Here is a 21,763-nt window from a genome sequence, read left to right on the forward strand (position 1 = left end):
TTGTACATCTTTTTTTGAGAAATGTCTATTCATATCATTTGCCCAGTTTTTAATGGGATTATTTGTTTTACTTTTGCTGATTAGTTTGAGTTCCTTATAGATTTGGATATTAGTCCTTAGTCAGATGTATAGTTCGCAAACATTTTCTCTCATTCTAAAGGTTGTCTGTTTACTCTGTTGATTATTTATTTTGCTATACAGAAGCTTTGTAGTTTAATTAAGTCCTGTTTATTTTTGGTTTTATTGCATTTTTAAAGAAGTGTTCTTACATGCTTTTAGTATGCAATTTCTTTCACCTTTAGTATTACATATTCCACTCATTTCCAAAGTAACTTTAGGTCAGTATGTGTTCCCCCTACTTCCTTCAGTGAGGTTGTTTCATACATTTTTAATACAGTTAGATTTTACTGCCATGGTCTGCCTCCCTTCCTGGAACTCTCCTACCTCCTAATTGACTTTACTTAATCTGCATACATTATGGTTCACTCTTTGTGTTCTATCTGTGGGTTTTGATGAATGCAGAATGTCATGTATCCACCATTATAGTATCATACCGAATAGTTTCACCTCCCTAAATATCTCCTGTGCTTCATCTTCATAATGAACCCCCATTCTCAACCCCTGGCAATTGCTGGAGACTGATTGTCTCTATAGTTTTGCCTTTTCCAGAACATCATATAATTGGAATTGTGCAACGTATAGCCATTTCAGACTGGGTACTTTCACTTAGAAATATGCATTTCAGTTTCCTCCGTGCCATTTCATGGCTTGATAGCTTTTTTTTTTTTTTTTTTTTTGACAGAGTCTTGCTCTGTCACCCAGGCTGGAGTGCAGTAGTGTGATCTTGGTTCACTGCAACCTCCACCTCCTGGGGTTCAAGTGATTCTCCTGCCTCAGCCTACTGAGTAGCTGGGATTACAGGCGCGCGCCACCATGCCTGGCTAATTTTTGTATTTTCTAGTAGAGATGGGGTTTCGCCATGTTGGCCAGGCTAGTCTCAAACTCCTGACATCAGGTGATCCGCCCTCCTCGGCCTCCCAAATTGCTGGGATTACAGGTGTGAGCCACTGCGCCCAGCCGATAGCTCACTTCTTTTTATCTCTGCATAATATCCCATTGGATGAATGTACAATTTATCTAGTCAAGCAATATTTTAATAATTGAAAAGGTAAAGCTAAAGAAGAAAACATCCTTATTCTGGAGAAGCTCAGTCACTGGCATTGGTGGCATACAACTAAAGGATAGAATGATAAAAGGTATATTACATTACATTCAAAGTGCTGTGGGCACCCATAGAAGACAATGGGCATCTACATGGGAATGTGATGAGGTATAGATATAGAGAAAAGCTGGGATTTGTCTTGGGCCTTAAAAAAGTAGGTATTTGGGGGTGAGGTGGGAAAGGAGGAAGAAGGTGAGTGGGGAAGAGGAACCCGCAGACAAATATTGCTAGAAGGTGAGAGAGACTGCGTCAGTTCCCAGATAACAGTGTATTTTCCCTCATCCGCATATATGACCCCAGAGTTGGATTTGCAGGCCAGGAGGAAGGGGCTTGGTGGTGCCCTTTCACTCTGATGATAACAGTAACTGTCACTTGTAGAGCACCTACTACCATGTGTCAGACGCGGTGCTGGGCACTTCACACACATTTTTCCTCACAATTCTTCATGTTACACATGTGCATGTGTAACACACATACATGCAAAGCTGAAGAAGCACTCTATAATTCCTCCTGTTGGAAGCTAACACTCCGAATGGAGTTGCTGTTCACGTGTGTGAGGATGATGAAAGAGATGCTGTCTCACATGCCCTTTGACTCTGGCTGCAGCAGCCGCTTTCAGCCGTTTCTCACTCCAGCTCCTCTTCCAGAGGTCCCAAAGCTTTAGAAAAGCTGTGGCATTATCACTTGTTGCATTCCCCAGCAACCTCCTCTGTCTTAATCAGGGATCAGGTCTCCAGCACACTGCATTTTTTTCCCCTACCTCTATGACTCTTTGTTTACCTAAACAATTCCAAGAATGAGTGATGATAGGAATTCAGAATAGAATGGGAGAGCACCAAGCTTTTCTTTTATGAAAGTAATAAAAGGAGGTCAACTTTCTCTTCACTCTGCCCCATGTAAGTTTCCTAAAGAAAGTCAAAGCAATTCTGCTAATCTGCATTTAGACTGCCTACTTCCTACTCAAAGAGTTCAAAACTGAGCCTTGAGATTGGATCAGCACTTCATGGAGGTCATTAGAATAGCACTGTTAAGAAATAAAATTCTCCAGGAGGAAGATTTATAAGCATGGGGAAACTGGAAAAAAAGCTGCCTCAGTTCCACTCTGTTTGGTCGTCATGACTTTTGGCACTGTGAGATGACACGTCAATTTGTACCAAAACCAAAATACCAGTTTGGGATAATCTTTGATGAAGACTTGGCAACCCTATTGACTCTGCAGATCTTTCTCATATTTCAACTAATGCAAACCTCTAGAGAATGTATACTGAGTGACACATCACATAGCTAAAAATAAAGCAGCAGTTAATTTGACACCCACTGCTAGATGATAAAAAGTGACTCATAATTATTATTTCCAACATTTCAAAAACTTGTAATTGAGTTTCCTGTATGCATTTCCTGAGAGGCAAACTCTTCCAAAAATTAAACTCAAATTTGTTGTAGAATAAAATTTTAGGATCTGAAGAACTGTAGATAGTCACAATTGTGCAAATATAAACATGTATCCTCTTCCTAATGTGGTTAGTTAATATTTAGTTTACAGTCATTATCATTTTATCATTATTGTAATTACACCTTCCCCTTTAGAAAAAAAGTTATTTTAGTCAAGTTTAACTAGAGGTAGTTGTGTATACCGTGCAACTAATTCTGCTACTGTACCGAAGCATCCTGAGAGTAGGTGTGTGTTCCAAGTGTCCTTGTACCCTCCGTGCAGCAGAGGCTTCCAATTGTCCTCTAATATTCATTGTACTAGATCCCTCAGTTTTTAAATGGGTCACATGGCCACTCAGAGTAAAAACCATGTTTCCGGCCGGGTGCAGTGGCTCACACTTGTAATCCCAGCACTTTCGGAGGCCGAGGCAGGCAGATCACTTGAGGTCAGGAGTTCAAGACCAGCCTGACCAACATGGTGAAACCCTGTCTATACTAAAAATACAAAAATTAGCTGGGAGAGATGACGCATGCCTGTAATCCCAGCTACTTGGGAGGCTGAGGCAGGAGAATCACTTGAACCCGGGAGGCAGAGGTTGCAGTGAGCCAAGATTGTGCTGTTGCACTCCAGACTGGGCAACAAGAGTGAAACTCCATTTCAGAACAAAAACAGAAACAAAACCATGTTTTCTCAGCCTGCCTTACAGACAGGTGTGGCCTGGTAGCTAAGTTCAGGCAAATAGATGCAAGCTTAAGTGTTATATAGCAGTCTTTAAGAACCTTTCTTAATTTCACTTTTTTCACCATTCCTTCCTTCTTCCTTCTGGCTTGGTGGTGGAGCTGATGGCTGGGGGTGAGCAGCTATCTTGGACCATGGAGTGATCTTAGAAGAGAATTCAAGCCCGGCAGATCAACTCCATGGAACAAGATCACCACACCAGTTCTGGCCTGTCTCACTTTGGACTTCTACGTGGGATAAACTTCTATCTTGTTCAAGCCACTGTCACTTGCAATGAAACATAATTCTAGCCAATAAACCCCACAATCTCAAGCATATCCTAGCATGTCACTAGAGCAAAATATATAGTAATAAATGTTTATTGAATAAATGTTGCAAATTTGGGCTTTCAGGAAGTACATTATTTTTGTTAGTCCGGAAGTTTATGAGTTGAAACAGGACAGCAGTGAGGTCATGCAAGGCCAGAGGGAAATGAGACCAAGTGACTCAAGCAACCAGGAGACCACCGACTATCAGGCAAAAAAGGAAGGAACAGTCAAAGCTAAGGCTCAAAGAAAGAAGACACCACTCAGTCTGGGGAATCTGGAGGCAAGAGAAATTTGGAAACATCCGTCTCTGGCCTGGAGGATAGCAGGCAAGTAGCTCAAAGTCCACAGTCAGCAGCTCTCAGCTGGGGGCGATTTTGCTCTTCAGGGGACACTGGCAACATCTGGAGACATTTTTGACTGTCACAACTGGTTGGGGAGGAGTGGTGCTATGGGCCTGTAGTGGATAGAGGCCAGAGATGCTGCTAAAAATTTTACCAAGCCCAGGACAGCCCCCAAAGCAAAGAATTATCTGGCCTAAAATGTCGATAGTGTTCAGGAAAAGAAACCCTGGTCTAGCTGATTATAGCTGTTCACTTGGGCCCCAAACTCCAGCTACTCTTGGAGTTCAGGCCAGAGGGAAGATGGGTCATTTAGCCAGCCTGGGTAACAGAGTGGAAATAGACAATCCAGACTTTTGTGTTCAGCATCATTAAGCAGACTTTGTGACTAAGCTGAGTACCTGCAAATTGCTCTCTGAATATTAAGTAGCTTATAGCACAGAGTTCTTCCCACAATACAAAGATAATTATGCCCTATCCCAGACTAACAGAGACTGTGACATGCTCACAAGCCATTAAGAAGAGTCTGAAATATAAAACAGGTATACATTGGGGTCCTAAGGACTCAGAGAAGCTCCTTTGCATACCAAATGTGGGGAAGGGAGTAGAACTGACAAGCAGCTTCTCTTTTGATGTGAGTCCTAAATGTGGGAATCATCAGTCACCACATTCCTAAGGCCAGGGTTTGTGTCGGAGAAGGTCCATGCCAGAGAGGCTGAGAGGGCAGATCTATTCTTGATTCTGCAGTTGACTTGCCTCTGACTTTTCCAGGCACCGGTTTTCCTTATAGTGTGAAAGTCAAAATTATCATTAGCTGGAGGGGAGGCCTGAGGGAAAGAGAGAAGAAGAGCAAGTTGATTGAGCTGCTGAGGCTGCCAGGCCCTATGTGCATAAATCAGTAAGCTTAAACCTCAGAATATCCCTGGTGGCTCAAGGATGACAGCATTATGGAAATAAAGTACTTTTTATATTCCTGCATCTGTATTAGCATACATACATTTACTTCTCATATTTATGAGATCCTTATAAATTTCTTTTCAAAAAAGTTTTTTTGCCAAACTGAATTAAGTGTTAATTGCATACTTATTATACACAAAGCACTATGCTTGGTTTTAGGTGGTTTCTGCCCACAAAAGGCTTTCATTCCAGTAGAGAGGCAAAGATTTACACAAAGAAATCATAATACAAGGTGGAAAGTCATAATGCCAAAAGAGAGACATAAATAAAGTGTTGTGGGTTCACAGAGAATGGAATACTTAATATGGTTAGAAGAGGTAGGTTCAGTTGTTCATTATTTTGTTCAAAAAATATTTCTTGCACTTCTGCTATATGCCAGGAAGTCTGCTAAATGACAGAGATTCAAAAATGAATGACACCAAGCCCTCAGCTGAATGGGGAAGAGAAAAGTATATCAAGAGTGGCATTTGAGCAACATAAGGTTGAAAGTTGTGCTAATGTCAGATTTTGGAATGGGAACAGGTAGAAGGAGAGCGTATTCCAGGCAAAGGAAAAAATAAGCAAAATATCAGAGTAGCAAACCAGCTTGTATTTCATCAGCCTCCATGTGGGGTTCCCCCCTACTACCAAATCCCAACCCCCACCCACACGCATCAGTTAATTTAGGAGGGGGCTTCTCCCTGAGCATGCTCTGTAATACAAATCCTCCGTGAGAAAGTTGGTTTGTTTACCAGAAGAACAATATTTCTCCTATTAGCAATTATCTAGGTTGTTTCTGATTGGAAACTGTAATTAAAATGATACCATGAACATCCTTATACATATGTCTTTGTGTACTCATGTGAATATTTTCTACAGACTAAAGTTTTAAAATAGAGTTATAATAAGCCAATTTCAAGGATGAGTCACCAATGGACAGGATGTCAGATCCCCAGGGTGATGATGAGTGTGTAAGAGAGCACTGAGCACCCACTACAAGGGAAGATGGAAGTCTCTGAAGACATATGTCACCTGCCTCCTAAATTTGTCTAATGGAAGCTCTGCCTATAACCTCAAAACTGGGGTTTGCTTCCAGTCACAGTGGCTCTTGCCTATAATCCCAGCACTTCAGGAGGCTGAGGCAGGAGGATTGCTCGAGGTCAGGAGTTAGAGATGAGCCTGGGCAACATAGTGTGAACCTGTCTGTATATATATATTAGCCAGGTGTGGTGGTGCGCACCTGTAGTCCCAGCTACTTGGAAGCCTGAAGCGGAAGGATCACTTGAGTCCAAGAGTTTGAGGTTGCAGTGAGCTGTGATGGCACCACTGCACTACAGCCTGGGTGACAGAGCAGGGAGACCCTGTCTCTAAAAAACAAAAACAAAAGCAAAACTGAAGTTTGCCAAATAGGTCTGCCTTCTAATGCTCTCTTGAGACTCATTTCTCTCTGGGTGTGGTAAGCATTGCATTAATACTCCCCAACAGACAAGTAGAAGTAACACCAACATTTTAAGATATACTATGGGTGAACACTGAGAAAAATATGCCCATTAACCTTTTACCTGTCATTGAAAAAGATGGGGCGTATTTCATGCTAGCTCTTGATAGTAAGTGCTTGGAAACCCCTGGGTCTGACGCAAGTGTCAGGGCCCTTGTCCAAATCCTGCTTCTCTTGTTCTGCTTTGCTGAAGGGCACGAGCACTGAGCAGAGAAGGAGCAATGGGAGCTACCCTTTCTCAAAAATATCTCCCCCTTACATCCTACCAAGAGAGTCAACAAGTCACTCAATCTTTTTTGCTTTTTTAAAAAATTTACATATGGTTTACAAACCATAAAATTCACTATTTAAAAATGTAAGGTTCAGTGGTTTTTGAATATATTCACAAGGTTGTTCAGCCATTACTATCTAACTCCAGAACACTATTACCCCCAAAAGAAATTCTGTACCTGGCCGGGCGCCATGGCTCATGCCTGTAATCCCAGCAATTTGGGAGGCTGAGGCGGGCAGATCACTTAAGGTCAGAGGTTGAGACCAGCCTGGCCAACATGGTGAAACCCCGTCTCTACTAAAAATATAAAAATTAGCTGGGCGTGGTGACACATGCCTGTAGTCTCAGCTACTGGGGAGGCTGAGAAGGAGAATCGCTTGAGCCTGGGAGGTGGAGGTTGCAGTGAGCAGAGATTGTGCCACTGCACTCCAGCCTGGGCAACAGAGCAAGACTCTGCCTCAAAAAACAAACAAACAAGCAAACAAACAAACAAAACACACTCCCTCTCTGTATCCCCTCCCCCATCCCCTAATCTACTTTAGGTCTTTATGGATTTGCCTATTCTGAACATTTCATCTAAATGTAACCATACACAACATGGTCTTCTGTGACTGGCTTCTTTCAATAAGCATGACGTTTACAAGGTTCTTCTGTCCTGTAGCATGTATCAATACTTTACTCCTTTTTATGGCTGAATAAGATTGTATTGTATAAGTAACCATATTTTTAAACGCATTCATCTGTTGATGGATAGTTGGGTTGTTTCCACTTTTTGGCTATTATGAACAATGCTGCTATGATCATTTGTGTTTAGTTCTTTTTGAGGTGAAATAAGTTTTTGTTTTGTTTTGTTTTTTTGAGACGGAGTCTCACTCTGTCACCCAGGCTGGAGTGCGGTGACGCGATCTCGGCTCACTGCAAGCTGCGCCTCCCAGGTTCACGCCATTCTCCTGCCTCAGCCTGTAGCTGGGACTACAGGCACCCGCCACCATGTCCCGCTAATTTTTTTTTTTTTTTTTTGTATTTTTAGTAGAGACGGGGTTTCACCGTGTTAGCCAGGATGGTCTCGATCTCCTGACCTCGTGATCCGCCCGCCTCGGCCTCCCAAAGTGCTGAGATTACAGGCGTGAACCACCACGTCCAGCCGAGGTGAAAGAAGTTTTAATGGAAAAATATGAAATGCTTTCTGAATATGCATGTCATTCTTGTGCAGGGGCCATGCTAATCTTCTCTGTATTGTTCCAGTTTTATCAGGTTGGTGCAAATGTAATTGTGGTTTTTGCATTGTTGAAATTTGCTGTTTGATATTGGAATACTTTCTTAAATAAATGTGGTTCTGTTGTACATCATTTTAATGCACATTTCTCACTTTTGTCTTTTGCTAATGACTTATTGCTGTTTATTTTATATTTATTTTAGACTCTGGAAATGACGTTAGACAAAAAGCAAATTTGTGCAATTTTCTTATTCGAGTTCAAAATGGGTCGTAAAGCAGGGGAGACAACTTGCAACATCAACAACGCGTTTGGCCCAGGAACTGCTAATGAGCGGACGTACAGTGCAGTGGTGGCTCAAGAAGTTTTGCAAAGGAGACGAGAGCCTTGAAGATGAGAAGCGTGGTGGCCGGCCACCGGAAGTTGACGACGACTAGTTGAGAGCAATCATCGAAGCTGATCCTAGTACATGAGAAGTTGCCATAGAACCCAACGTCAACCATCCTATGGTCGTTCAGCATTTGAAGCAAATTGGAAAGCTGAAAAAGCTCCATAAGTGGATGTCTCATGAGCTGAGCGAAAATCAAAAAAATCATTCTTTTAAAATGTCCTCTTCTCTTATTCTACGCAACAACAACGAACCATTTGTAGATCGGATTATGACATGAAATGATTGTATAGGACAAGCAGCAATGACCAGCTCATTGGCTGGATCAAGAAGAAGCTCCAAAGCACTTCCCAAAGCCAAACTTGCACCAGAAAAAGGTCATGGTCACTGTTTGCGGTCTGCGGCCGGTCTGATCCACTACAGCTTTCTGAATCCGGAGAAAACCGTTACATCCGAGAAGTATGCTCAGCAAATCGATGAGATACACCGAAAACTGCAACACCTGCAGCCGGCATTGGTCAACAGAAAGGGCCCAACTCTTCTCCATGACAGCCTCACTTCGTGCGACTTCACGGTGCACAACCAATGCTTCAAAAGTTGAACAAATTGAGCTACGAAGTTTTGCCTCACCTGCCATATTCACCTGATATCTTGCCAACTGACTGCCACTTCTTCAAGCATCTCAACAACTTTTTTCAGGGAAAATGCTTCCACAATCAGCAGGATGCAGAAAATGCTTTCCAAGAGTTCGTCGAATCCCGAAGCACGGATTTTTATGCTACAGGAATAAACAAACATATTTCTCGCTGACAAAAATATGTTGATTGTAATGGTTCTTACTTTGATGAATAAAGATGTGTTTGAGCTGAGTTATAATGATTTAACATGCACGGTCTGAAGCCGCAATTACTTTTGCACCAAGCTAATAGTATATGTGCTGCTAAAGCGAGCACTTATGTACAAATTTTGGTGTGGATATACACTTTTTCAATTCTCTTGGTTATATACCCAGAAGTAGAATTGCTTGGTCATAAAGTGGTTCAATCTTAAGGCCAAGGTTCCAGGGAAGCTTTTAAGATTTTTTTAAGCAGCAGTTTTAAATTCACAGCAAAATTTAGACATTACAGAGGTTTCCCATATACCCCGGCCCCCACCTGTGTGTAGTCGACCCCATTATCAACACAAGGAAGCTTCTGAATTGTCCATACCTCAGGGTGAACTGTTTCAAGCAGCCAATCAGATTACTTTGGCCTATGAACTTGAGGAAGAATTTTATTTAGGAAGCAGGGGAGCAGGAGGGCAATTTTAGAACTTAAGGCAATGTGGAGGAAGACATTTATATTAGGATTCGTATTATCATGAAAGAAATTGAGCACAATTAGATGAGGCAAAGGGGGAAGTTTTTTGGCAGCCTTTCATAATTGCAGAGGGGATATAGTTGGAATTCCAGGATATCTGGAAGCAGGAGCTGCAATACCACTAACTCTCTTCCTTATCTCTCAGCTTCTCTCAGCATGAGGGTTCATTCTCTCAGCACAGCTTCCTTCACAGCAAGGAACAGGACTGTCAACAGTTCCCCTGCCTCGGTGCTCACAACGTTGTTCCTAGACAGAGACTGAATTTCTTTCCTTAAGCTCCAAGTGAAAAAATCCTGGGGATGGATGCTGCTTAACTTGGCTTGTGGTTTGACCTAGCCTTGACCAGGCTGTGGAAGTCTGTGGTCAGTGCACAAAGTATTCTGATTGGCCCAGTTTTAGTCATGTTCCCACCCAAAGACTCATGAATGTGACCAAAGGGCAGGATTTGTAATAACGTGGCAGCTCCTTTTGAACCACATGTTTGTAACGGGGAGAACATGCGTCAGAAGAAAAAGGGTTCCATTACCCAAACAAGGGAGGAGTTCTGGGCTGGCACACAACAGGTATCCACCAGAAATGCCTGGGCGGGTTGGCATGACCTTGGGCAGTGTGAGTGCCCTGGGGGCCCAGAGGGGCAAACGGCTGAGAGAGAGGTGTTTTTGTTTTTTTTTTTTAATTTAAATGGAGCCTTGCTCTGTCACTCAAGCTGGAGTACAGTGGTGCAATCTCGGCTCACTGCAACCTCCGTCTCCCGGGTTCAAGTGTCTCCTTCCTCAGCCTCCTGAGTAGCTGCAACCGCAGGCATGTGCCACCACACCCAGCTAATTTTTGTATTTTTAGTAGAGATGGGGTTTCGTCATGTTGGCCAGGCTGGTGTTGAACTCCTGACCTCAGGTGATCCGCCCATCTCGACCTCCCAAAGTGCTGGGATTACAGGCACGTGCCAGGCCAAGAGAGGTTTAAGTGTAGCAAAAACAAACTCCTGGCAAATTTTTTAAGGGCCCCAGAAGTCCTAATAGCCCTGCATAGTCCCCCAAGTCACCTCTGGTTATAGCTTCTGATAATCTAACAAACCACATACTGACTGAGACCTCTTGTCTGCTACTCAGGTAGCTGGTGAAGGAAATGTACCAATTTCTGACCATTAGCATTTCTTCTCAAGAGATGAGTTTGTAATGTGAACCACAGGTGTGGCATTTCATGTCAAATATCACATTGCACTGATTTGCTCTGCTCTCCTGACATTTTCTGGCTTGCTTCCGCACTGTATTCACAGTGTTTATTGTATTCACATTGAAGGTCACCTCTTTGGAGACCTTCCTCACCCACTTAGGCACCCTCACCTCTATTCTCATATTTGATTCCTTTTTCTGTTTTTGTTTTTGTTTTTTTGAGACAGAGTCTCGCTCTGTCACCCAGGCTGGAGTGCAATGGTACGATCTCTTCTCACTGCAACCTCCGCCTCCCGGGTCCAAGTGATTCTCCTGCCTCAGCCTCCTGAGTAGCTGGTATTACAGGCACGTGCCACCATGCCTGGCTAATTTTTGTATTTTTAGTACAGACAGGGTTTCACCATGTTGGTCAGGCTGGTCTCGAATTCCTGACCTCATGATCCGCCCACCTCGGCCTCCCAAAGTGCTGGGATTACAGGCATGAGCCACGACACCCGGCCTGATTCCATTTTTAACACGTTGATCATTACCTGATATCTATGGGTTTCTCACTTAATATTTTTCTCAACCCCTCCGGCAGAGCAGTGGTCTTCATACTTATTCAGGATAAAATATTGGGAAATCGTGATGCTCTTTGTGACACAATAATGCATTTAATTTTATCTTATGGGATAGGAACAATTTGCTTCCAGGAAAATGGTTGTATGCATGTACTTTTTGGTGAGGCTCTCAGCTTAGCCTAAACTATAATTCAGATGTCCATCTGGGCATGCAGATCCTACAACCACCCCACTGTGATCCCAGATTGGCATTAGGCAAGTAGCAAAAGATCCCTTTTATTTGCATATGTATATAAAAGTATAGCAAATGGAATAGAAGGATACTTATCAAGTTTAAAATAATAAATTCACTGGGGGCTGGGTGCGGTGGCTCACACTTATGATCCCAGCACTTTGGAAGGCCAAGGTAGGTAGATCACTTGAGGTCAGGTGCCTAAGACCGGCTTGGCCGACATGGTAAAACCCCGTCTCTACTGAAAATACAAAAATTAGCCAGGCGTGGTGGCACACGCCTGTAGTCCCATCTACTTGGGAGGCTGAGGCAGAGAATCACTTGAACCTGGGAGGTGGAGGTTGCAGTGAGCCGAGATTGTGCCACTGCACTCCATCCTGAGCACCAGAGTAACACTCAGTCTCAATAAATAAATAAATAAATTCACTGAGCATGATGGTGCACATCTGTAGTCCCAGCTACTTGGGAGGCTGAGGCAGGAGGATCACTTGAGCTCAGGAGGTGGAGGCTGCAATGAGCCATGATTGTGCCTCTACACTCCAGCCTGGGTAAGAGAGTGAGACTCTGTATCAAAAAGAAAAAAAAAAAAAAAAAAAATTAAAATAATGATTACTTCTGGGAACCAAGAGGGATAACATTCAAAAGAGACTTTAGCATTAACTTAATGTTCCAATATTTTTTAAAGAAGTATATATGTGTGTGCACATATATGTATATACATAGGCAGAGAGAGAGAGACAGAGACAGAGACAAAAAGATGGAGAGAGACAGTGAGACAGAATGTTTTTAAAAATAGTAGGAACATCAAATGTTTTTAAAAATAGTAGGAACATCAAAAAGGACTTGGAAGCAAATATGCCAAAATATTAACAGGAGTTAATTTTGAGTGGTAGGAATATAACAGATTTTTTTTCTTTATTTGCTTACTTATTTTCTTAATTATTCCTCGCTAAATAAAATAATATAAAAATAAAATTAATCACAAAAATAGAAATAAATCACTGCTTAAGAAGGCTTTTACTGTATTAAACTGATCGAAAAGCTTAACCTTTTTTTCTCTGCAATACCAAACTCATATTCTTGCACTTTCAGTTCCTAGGTCTAGAATTTCTCTCTCTTTCTCTCTCTTTTTTTTAACCATTTTATTTTTAATACAGTGCTGATGTTCTGAAACTCTCTGGAGAGGAAAGATGTGAGCATGACCTTGTGGCTTCTCTTGACTTTCCAGAGTCATTTTGGATTCAGAACTGATTACATATTATCTCTAACCAGCAGAGTGATTGAGCTCTTTGAAAAAATAGAATTTTAATGTCTCTTTCTATTAATAGCTTGCATTTTTAATATGCTTTGTTGAGTAGATTAGTCTTAGAATCTGCAAAATCTGTGGTAAAACTTGTTTGATCACAAAGTCTTTGATGGACACAGTAAGTGCTCTGCACCCCCTTTCAGCACTCAGAATTTTAGTAATCACATGGCTGATATTGACAGCTGTGGAGCTGTTCAGGGCAGGGATTTTTGTCTGCTTTGTTCATTGCCATAAGCTTCCCCAGTTCTGAGAACAACAGGTAGGTAGCGTGAAAGTGCTCAATAAATGTTGAATAAATACATGAATTTGAAGCATTTAGGAACTCCTTACTTATGTATTGCTTAATTTAAGGGTTTGTCTACTTTCTCTCAGGGTGACAGTCTCTAAGAATATGCATAATAAAGTACGAGGGTTTCCATGTCTTCTCTGATGGAAGAGAAGAAAAGCATCAGGGAATGGGAGCCTAGACTGCTCAGACTTGGGTCACATGCCCACTGGGGGAGTGGGAGGCAGTATGAAGATTGGAGTGAGACCCACTTATGTCAGGAATCCAAAAGAGTCAAACTCACAGAAGCATAGAGCAGAATGGTGCTTCCCAGGAGCTGGGTAAAGGGGAAATAGAAATGGGGAGGTGTCAACCAAAGGGTGCAAAAAGAGAGAGTGAGGAGGAATCTTAGGGATGATGGTGATGTTTATGGCATCGTCTATAGTGACTGTTAAACAGTTGTATACTTATCTTCAGACTCTTCAAGGTGTATATATTAACTATGTACAGCTTTTTATATGTAAATTATACCTCGATTTTAAAAAAATGAATTGGCATAGGAGAGGATCAGCTAAACAAGGGGAGTGCAGTTAACAAGAGAATAGGACATAGGGCATTGGAAAAGTAAATGCACATGGTATCCATGAGCACATCATAAACTATTCAACCACATTAGAAATTTCAGAGACAAAACTTAAAAAGAGAAATAGGAGGAAGATGGTAGGTATGATGGTGAGAGGTAGAAGTTGGAGGAACAGAAGAAGCCAGAATGTGTGAGGTCTAGCACTCTGGGATGAGGACTGAGAGGGAGTCAAGCAGCAGATCAGCAGGCGCAGCAGGTGCAGCAGGCCAGGGCGCAGGGCTGGGGTTTTACTCTGTGTGTGGAAAGCCTCAGAGGGTCTTGAGCCAGGAGGTGACATGATCCATTTCTGTTTTTATTTTTATTTTTTAAATTTGGGGCCGGGCATGGTGGCTCACGCCTGTAACCCCAGCACTTTAGGAGGCCAAGATGAGTGGATCACGAGGTCAAGAGATCAAGACCATCCTGGCCAACATGGTGAAACCCTGTCTCTACTCAAAATATAAAAATTAGCTGGGTGTGGTAGCATGAACCTGTAGTCCTAGCTACTCAGGAGGCTCAGGCAGGAGAATCGCTTGAACCCGGGAGGTGGAGGTTGCAGTGAGCTGAGATCACCCCACTGCACTCCAGGCTGGGTGACAGAGCGAGACTCCATCTCAAAAAAAATTAAAATTGTATTTATTTATTTATTTATTAGACACAGGGTCTCACTCTGTGACCCAGGCTGGAGTGCAGTGTCACAATCATAGATCATTGCAATCGCAAACTCTTGGGCTCAAGCGATCCTCCTGCCTCAGCCTCCTGAGTAGCTGGGACTACAGGTGCCCGCTATCATGCCTGGCTAATTTTTTAGATATTTATTTTGTAGGGATGGGGTTTTGCTATGTTGCCCACGCTGGTGTCGAGCTCCCAGCCTCAAGTGATCCTCCTGCCTCAGCCTCCCAAAATGCTGAGATTACAGGCATGAGCCACCAGACCTGGCTTATTTATGTTTTTAAAAGCTCATTCTGGCAGCTATGTGGAAAACCGAACATGGGGAGGTAGCAAGAGTGGAAGCCTGGAAACTGGTTAGGAAGGTATTTCAGCCATCCAGGCAAGCAGTAGAGAGACATATTAGACTTGTCAGACGTTAAATGACAATTCACATAGTTAATCATTATTGGGATATATGTTGCAAAAGGGATGAATAGGGCAACTTGGTCTTGTCTGGGGGATGGGAGGGGAGTTAGCTAAGGTTTCTATGAGCAAATGACATTTAAGCTGGGACCTAAAGGATGAGTGAAAGGGAGATGAGAAGAAAATTTTTAGCACAAGGGATACTGGTGAGAAGCTTTGAGGCCAGGGAAAGACCAGCTCACTCCAGGAACTAAAAGGAGGCCAGTGTGCGTGGAGCAGAGAGCAAGAGGAGCAGTTGTGTGAGATGAGGCAGCAGGAGGTGGATCTTCCAGGGTCTTGCAAGCCTTACAAGCCTGGTCAAACTGTTGGGCTTTAGCCTAAGTGCAGTAGGAAGCCATGGAGGGATTTTAAGCCTAAAAGGAACATCACTTGTTCCCTCACTTAACATTTATTTATTAAGCAATGTCTACATGACAAGACAAGATTCACAGGATAGAAAGAGCACTTTGCAATATGGGATGTTTTTAAGAGGGGGCACAGAGGGCGAGTGGGCAGGCTTCTGAAGTAGATATTGGGAGACCGTGGTGCTTTGGGTCACAGAGGTGCGTATGGGAATAGAGGGAGGTGGGGGACGTGGTGATCGGCAGGCTGGTGGAGCAGGGGTGAGGGCAAGGCTCTGAGATTGGGCACTGCACAATAAGCACTGGCAGATGGGGTTCAGCAATGGGCTGGGACATTGTATTAGATTCCAATGGGAGTGTAGTCAGTCCCTGGCTTCTTATCCCATGAGTATCTTAGAATATCGTTAGAGGACTGTGATAAGACTTGCAGAATTATAAGACTAGCAGGAATCGGATGACACCCTTAACTTAGAATCATTCTAATTGGATTTATTTACAAAGGGTTGCTTATAGAGATGTGGGCAGGGTATAGGGGAACCACAAAGGATAACCCTCGGCCGCAGTGACCGAGGAGCAGTCACCAGATGCCAGAAGGAGGTAGTCACATGGAGAAGGTCACCTGGATAGAAGCTGTAATCTTTGGTCAAGGGGCTCACAGGGAAGAAGCCAAGGAGTAAAAATTCTTCCTGACTCATTTTCCTCCCTTTCATCAGTCCAGTGCCCCAAATCCCCATCGGTCAACCCCAACCAGAAGCCAGAGGACTTGGAAGCTACAGTGTGGTGTGTTCAGACCAACCTCCAGGTGGAAGTGTGGAACAAAGAATGGAGAATGGAGCTGAAGTGGCAAACAGAAGTCAACCAAACTCAGTCAAACGCAACCAAACATAGTCAACCAAATTTACAATTCAAAGTGTCACTTCTTGGCCCGCACTGGAGTAGAATTTTATTTTATTTTATTTTATTTATTTATTTTTAATAATAGAGATGGGGGTCCCACTATGTTGCCGAGGCTGGTCTCGAACGCCTGGGCTCAAGCAATCCTCCCACCTCGGCCTCCCCAATGCTGGGATCACAAGCATGAGCTACCACGCCCAGCCAAGGGTAGGATTTTAAATATTCTAATTGGGAAACAAAAATGGAAGAAGGAAAATGTGTGAAGTTGTTCCTCAACTGTCGGAGGAAGCCCCTCCATACATCTCCCCTTTAAAAAAAAATTTAAGGAGTTGACAAATAAAAGTTATATGTATATTTATGTTGTACCATGTAATGCTTCAATATATGTACACATTGTGAAATGGTTACATCAAGCTAATTAACATATTCAACACCTCACCTATTTATGGTCTTTCTTTGTGAGACCTTCACCCATGCTTATCTGTTACTCAGGATATTTAGTTGTAAATTCCAATGAAAATAACTTTTTGGTATCTGTAGCTTTTGCCAATCTTTTAGCAAAATCTTCTAAAATACATTTTGAGAAATGCGGATTTTATAGTGAAGTTCAAAGGAATTCAGTTTGCATCCTGCACAAATGTGGATTGTTTTCTGCAAAGACAATGTAGGCAACTCTCTGGAGCTTAAGCATATCAGGACTGGGCCATCCTGGCCAAATAACTAAATTATTTCTGCTGTATCATGAATTTGAGTTACCAAGCTTTCTGCCGGTTATTTTCCGGCACTAACCAAGTTTTTCTAAGCACATTGTCTTTTTAAAATCCATGACAAATCATATGGAAAAAATGTCATTCTTGCTTAAAACCCAGCTGGTCAGGACATTTTCCATCTACAACCCAATAAAACAGGTTAGTCAGGTATCTTATTTCTTTGCTCTCTAAAATGTTATAATCCTAGAACAGGCTTTTAATATTTTTCTTAATAGCTCTGGTTTCCACTGAAGTTAACAATGATTACTTGTGGTCTGATACTTCTCTTGGCACTACACCAAAAACAGAAGCGAGAAAGCACATTCTCAGCCAGAGAGGCTTAACAGCTAAGCCAGACATTCAGCTGAAAATCCAAATTCTTCTCTTCTATACCTCCTCCCTTCCTTGAGCAAAAATGTCATCTGGCAGGTTTTTTGATTTCCTAACTCCAGAAAGCTATTTGAGCCCAGCAATTCCCAAAAATGTCACAGTATTTTTAAGTGCATATAAATGTCGATCTGTTTTCTTAAATAGAATATTTGCCTCCAAGTTAAATCAAGTACTTTCTTCTCTACTTAGAAGGTTCTTTATCAAATATTGTCTTGGGCCAAACTGCAGCCTGAGATTAATCATGTAGGCAGGTCAACAGCAGGTTGTGAGGTGGATACAAAGTGGAATGCTATCCCTTCTCCCCTTTCCTCTTCCTCCTGCAGTCTGTCTCTGCCCCCCAGCCCCTCCTAGGACAGTCCTCCCCTTGAGAAAGGAAAAACAACATTGAGAGGGTGGGGGCAGGGAGGCTGCATGAAGAGCTTGGGAAAGCTTGGTTTCTTAACACTTTAACTATTGAAGTTCAAGAGCAACAAAGAAGTTACAGTAAAAAGCCTTAGAAGCAAAAGGCAACTTAATTTAGTCTTTTAGCTTTAAAAATTAAAAGTAGGGAACAGGAAATTCTACTTAACAGAAGCAAAATTAATTCAAAAAATCCAATTCTAAGTTATAATCATTTAAGGGCAAGACAGATGATGGAGAATGAAGGAAAATGAAGAGGGAGAAATAGAAAAGTGACCTTAATGATTGTGAAATTCCTGAGAAGCACAGGTCTAATGTATTCATGTTAGTACTATATATGAACACCATTAATATATTAATCCAATTTAAAAAATACAACCCTTTAAGAAACACAGGTAAGTACCACTAGAATTTATTTTTCTAGAAGAGGAAATTGCTACCCAGAACTTAGAAACCTAACCATTCGTAAATCTCTCTATCTTTATTATTTTAAACTAGAGAAACTCTTACCTCCGGGTATGAAAGTGGAGAATGTCATATCATATGCATAGAGAATTGGGTCAAGTTGAAATGGATCAGCCCCATTTCAAGATTCTTTGGAATATTGCCACATGAGGTGGAAATAAGTGGGGTTTTCACTTTTTATAATTGTCACTAATGGTATTACTCCGTGGGGCTGATGAAATTAACAAAGTTCCTCTGTCTCTCCTTTATATGAACTCAATTCAAAAAGTTGAGGAAGGGCCAGGCTTATGCCTGTAATCTCAGCACTTTGGGAGGCCCAGACAGGAGGATCACTAGAGGCCAGTAGTTCAAGACTAGGCTAGGCAACATAGCAAAACCTTGTCTCTACCACACACACACACAAAAATCGCCGAGTGTGGTGGTTCACACTGTGGTCCTAGCTACTCAGGAGGCCGAGATGGGAGGATGACTTGAGCCCAGGAGTTCAAGGCTGCAGTGAGCTATGATGGCGCCACTGCACTCCAGCCTGGGTGACAGAGCAAAATTCTCTCTAAAAAGAAAAGTTGAGAAGAGCCTACAAATATCTTCCATTTCTTTCATGAAATCTGAATATCCACAGGCCTCTAGCCTGTAAGTACAAATGAGCATTTTTATACACATTTTGTGAGGGGATGATCCCCACCTATTCATGACTACCCCATTACGGTGTTCTCCCTCCAAACTCCACAGCAGCGTTTCTAGAAGTCTCTGGGGAGTGTCTGGGGTACTTAGGAATTCCACAAGTTCCCATCCCGCTAGACTTGTTGGGCATCTCCATGTCATTTAGACATCTGTTCATGGGAGAAGCAAAGTGACTCACCCTCTGGCTCTCAGCTCCCTTTTGGGTGGCCTCACACTGCTTTCTCTTGACACTCTAGGCAGCTGTGTGGTGAGATGGCCTGCAGGTTGCCATGGCTCCTTTGCCCTTGGAAGGCCCGGGAGTCAGGTGAGGGTCAGGGAAGGGGCTGATGACAGGGGTGAAGTCCAGCAAAGGGGAGACCTAGAGGAAAAAGCTTGGGCCTGGCTCTCCTATTAGAGCAGAAAGATAAAGGAGACTTCTGTACATTTCCAGCACAGCTCAGCAGAGCAGGAGACCAAAAGAGATTTGGGGTCAAATTTTGAACCAAAGCTAGGGCCATTTTGCCCGGCTTCATCCTCTGGCTGTATGGCTCTCCAGGACTTATAGGTGCCATGTATGTAACTGGCCAGTTACATACAACACAGCTCACTTCATATGTCTTGTGTCAGAGATGCCCACACAGACAGGGTTTGGGTACATTTTCTTTTCTTTGCTGTAAACTTCCACCAGCAACCTCAGAAAATCTCTCTATGGACAACTTAGTACACTGACATTAACTCCTCCCACCACAAAGCAAATCAGCCAAGATGTATGAAAATAAGTTTTATTAAAACCAATTTGTGAAAACTAATTCCTGTTCATCTTTAACAGTAAAGTTACAGGGTTCCAAAGTCCATATAGTTCCTCAAAAACTTTTCCTTGGGTCACTCACAGTACTGGGGGTTCCATGGTCATTCCTGACTGTTCATTCGCTTAATTTCTTGCTTTGATAACATTGCCTTTCCAGCTTTCACTTATTTGCCTGACTTCTGACCTGACTCTCATATACCTGGTCAGACCTGGGTCAGACCCCTTTTCTATGCGGGGAGATTGGCCTGACTCCTTTAGGGAAATGGAAGGCAGACCCAGAAGCAGGGCTATCTCTTCGCAGGCCTGGAGGCTATAGAGTGGAAGGCAAATTCTACAACTGTGGCCAAAATCGACAGCCAGTCTAAACCAGAGAAGTGTGTCCAAATGGGTCATCAGGACAAAGGGGCTCAGTACTGGCCAAGGTGGACAGAGTGAAAGGAGGGAGATCTGGGGTAGCAAGATGGAGTAGGGTAGCAGGATGAATTTCACAGAAACTGATACCTGGGAGATGTTCATACACTTCTTTGGAAGGTGTTGCACAGGCAGGTCACACCCACTTAAAGGCAGCAGGATGGGATGGACAGACAGTTCTCTGACTATGTCCTGACAGGACCTCATTCTCTGCCCACATGCTCCTCCCTAGCCTGTTACAAACGCCACCTCCCACCCCCAGAGCTCACCTAGTTTCTGCCACGACCTGTGAAATCTCTATCTCCTTAATTTCTATTGGTCTTGTTTATAATTTGTAATTCCTTCCTTTGCATTGGCCTCTAATTTTTATGGGCATCTGGATAAAATATTTACTGATCACTTCTTGCCCAGCTGACATAAGGAACCCTTGTCTTTTTCTGAGTGCTGTATCTAGTAGAATAGCCCAGACCTTGAAGTTAGGCAGGTCTGTGTTTGGATCTCACCCTGCCAACTTGCCAGTTGTGTGATTTTGGTTAAGTTACTAACTACTCCAAGCCTCAATTTTCTCATTTGTCAAATATGCACAATGAGGTTATTGTGAGGATTATGTGAGACTTCATATATAAAACAAATGGCATAATGCCTGGCAGAATATATACTTTGCATTCGCCTTTCTTTTGAACTCATTTTGGAGGGGAAAAGTGAGTGAAGAAGCCATGGTTTTGTGGGCACCTAAAGTTCTGTTTTATATATCACCAAGAAGAGAAATAGGATTCTCTGGGTTTATGGGAAGCTAATAACTAAAGTTCCTGGCAATAGATGAGTCTCATGATGTCTTAATCCCAAAATTAAGAATCAAAAGAAAAGCAGTGGTATCTGCAGTGTCCATGGCACCATTTAACACTATTCAAACATTTCAGTCAAATCTCAGTAGTAATGTGTTTTGCAGTAGCCCTTTTCATTTTTTGCTTGGCAAACTGTCATGACCTAATTGTTAGAAAGGGACTTGGATAGAAAAAGGGAAACCCCGAATATTAATCAGTTCCCATGTTTATGAATAGTAAACAGAATTAAAACTGCCTGATGAAATTAATTTATTAAAAACCTCTTTAATAGAGCAAAAAGAATCCCAAAAAGGAAAATATGTTTGGCATCATATGCCTCTAAAAAAGTAATTTTTTTCAATAAGGCCGATGGCAGAAAAAATATAGATAATTAATCAGAATAAATGTAGTTAAGAAAAACTATTTTGGCCAGGCGCTGTGGCACACACCTGTAATCCCAGAACTTTGGGAGGCCGAGGCAGGCAGATCGCTTGAGGTCGGGAGTTTGAGACCAGCCTGGCCAACGTGATGAAACCCAGTCTCTACTAAAAGTACAAAATTAGCTGGGCATGGTGGCGTGCACCTGTAATCCCAGCTACTCGGTGGGCAAGGCAGGAGAATCGCTTGAACTCGGGAGGTGGATGTTGCAGTGAGCCAAGATCACGCCATTGCACTCCAGCCTGGGGACTGAGCGAGACTCCGTCTCAAAAACAAACAAAAACAAACCCAGGAGGTGAAGAAAAACTCAGGCAAAGATTTAGTAATAAATAATAAAAATGATTAAGTGACTGACAGTAAAGAAATTAAGTGGCCCTCATAAATGCATCC

General features: G+C 42.5%; 1 non-coding gene across 1 annotated transcript; it reads right to left on the bottom strand.

Annotated features, from left to right (window-relative positions):
* Positions 1 to 7,911: 7,911 nt before the first annotated feature.
* LOC129023067 (U6 spliceosomal RNA) lies at positions 7,912 to 8,013 on the bottom strand. The gene has a single exon (XR_008496657.1). It is a non-coding gene; the product is annotated as a U6 spliceosomal RNA (small nuclear RNA).
* Positions 8,014 to 21,763: the final 13,750 nt, after the last annotated feature.

Source organism: Pongo pygmaeus, chromosome 1 (genome assembly GCF_028885625.2).
Source record: "Pongo pygmaeus isolate AG05252 chromosome 1, NHGRI_mPonPyg2-v2.0_pri, whole genome shotgun sequence".
Classification (NCBI taxonomy): Eukaryota; Metazoa; Chordata; class Mammalia; order Primates; family Hominidae; genus Pongo; species Pongo pygmaeus.